This window comes from Propithecus coquereli, unplaced genomic scaffold (assembly GCF_000956105.1).
Source record: "Propithecus coquereli isolate 6110/MARCELLA unplaced genomic scaffold, Pcoq_1.0 Scaffold870, whole genome shotgun sequence".
Classification (NCBI taxonomy): Eukaryota; Metazoa; Chordata; class Mammalia; order Primates; family Indriidae; genus Propithecus; species Propithecus coquereli.
The window spans coordinates 75,463-76,178 of NW_012154952.1; the positions used below are offsets into that span (position 1 = coordinate 75,463).

Below are 716 nucleotides of genomic sequence, written 5' to 3' on the forward strand. Positions count from 1 at the left end.
CTACTTCCCTTAACCTTTACCTGGACACTTTTTAAAGCTTCATTTATTTGATGGTCTCTCCATGTTCTTCAAATATTTCTTAGAGTGAGAAAGCCGAAACTTGATAAAATTCTAGTAGAAACCTAATAGGCAAATTACAGAGATAAAAACACTAAGTGTCAATTTAAAATTTTTAAATTCATTCAATTATCATTACTATTTCAAATTTCTTTTCTTTTTTTTTATTTTGGCATATTATGGGGGTACAGATGTTTAGGTTATGTATGCTGCCCTTGACCCCCCTCCCACCCCACGTCCGAGTTTCACGTATGTCCATCCCTCAGATGGTGCGCACTGCACACTGTGTGTATGCATATACCCGTCCCCTCCCCCCTTCCCCCTCCTCCTGCCGGACATCCAATAGATGTTATTCTTATGTGTGTACTTATGTGTTGATCAGTTAATACCAATTTGATGGTGAGTACATGTGGTGCTTGTTTTTCCATTCTTGGGGTACCTCATTTAGTAGAATGCGTTTCAGCTCTATCCAGGAGTATACAAGAGGTGCTATATCACCATTGTTTCTTAAAACTGAATAGTACTCCATAAACCACAATGAGATATCACTTATCTCCAGCGAGACTGGCCTTTATCAAAAAGTCCCAAAACAATAAATGTTGACGTGGATGCAGAGAGATAGGAACACTCATACACTGCTGGTGGGACTGCAAACTAGT

The 716-nt window shown here is 39.1% G+C and overlaps 1 protein-coding gene across 1 annotated transcript in view; it reads right to left on the reverse strand.

Moving 5' to 3' along the window:
* Positions 1–716, reverse strand: part of CYLC2 (cylicin, basic protein of sperm head cytoskeleton 2) — a gene marked incomplete at its 5' end in the record, with an annotated part of 7,316 nt that overhangs the window by 5,922 nt on the left and 678 nt on the right. The window lies entirely within an intron of this gene.